Below are 934 nucleotides of genomic sequence, written 5' to 3'. Positions count from 1 at the left end.
TTTTGATTTTCATTATCATTATTATTAGTAATGCTGGTCTTATCATCCTTTGCATTATCATTATCATCATTACCGTTATTATCCTCATTATCATCATTACCGTTATTATCCTCATTATCATCAATACCGTTATTATCCTCATTATCATTATTACTTCTCTTATCAACAATAATGATAATGACAATGATGATAATGATTGAATTGACATTGAGATGATATTTATGAATATAATGATGAAAATAATGATAATGACAATAATAATAATGACAATGATTATAGTAATAGTGAGATTAATAGTAAGGACAAGTATAATGATAGTAATGATAATAAAGATGATTATTATGATAATGATGATAACAGCAATGATGATATATTAATGATGATAATATTGATAATAATAGTAACGATAATGAAGATAGTAATAATGACAATCGTAATAATGATACTAATAACGATAATAATAATCATGGGGATAATGATAATGATAATGAAAATTATAATGATATTAGTAATATAAAAGGCAGTGATAGCAATAACAAATATGATAATAGATATAATATCAATGACAATAAAATGATAATGATAATACGGATGATGCTAATAATAATGATAACATTAATAATAATAATAATAATGATAATAATAATCATAATGATAATAATAATTACGTTAATGATAATGATAATGATCATAATGATAGTAACAATAGATAAAATTATAATAATGATGATGATAGTAATAATGATATGTATAATAATGATAATGATAATAATATTCATTATGATAATGGAGTCAATGATGATAGAAAATGTCATGAGGATAATAAAATAATGATTATGATAGTTGTATTGATAAAGATAATGATAACAATAGAAACAACAACAATAGTGATGATGATGATGATAATGATAATGACGATAATATTAATAATAAT

Source organism: Penaeus japonicus, unplaced genomic scaffold (genome assembly GCF_977035675.1).
Source record: "Penaeus japonicus unplaced genomic scaffold, GWHDUDI00000001_assembly GWHDUDI00000009, whole genome shotgun sequence".
Taxonomy (NCBI): domain Eukaryota; kingdom Metazoa; phylum Arthropoda; class Malacostraca; order Decapoda; family Penaeidae; genus Penaeus; species Penaeus japonicus.
This window is presented reverse-complemented; position numbering follows the sequence as displayed.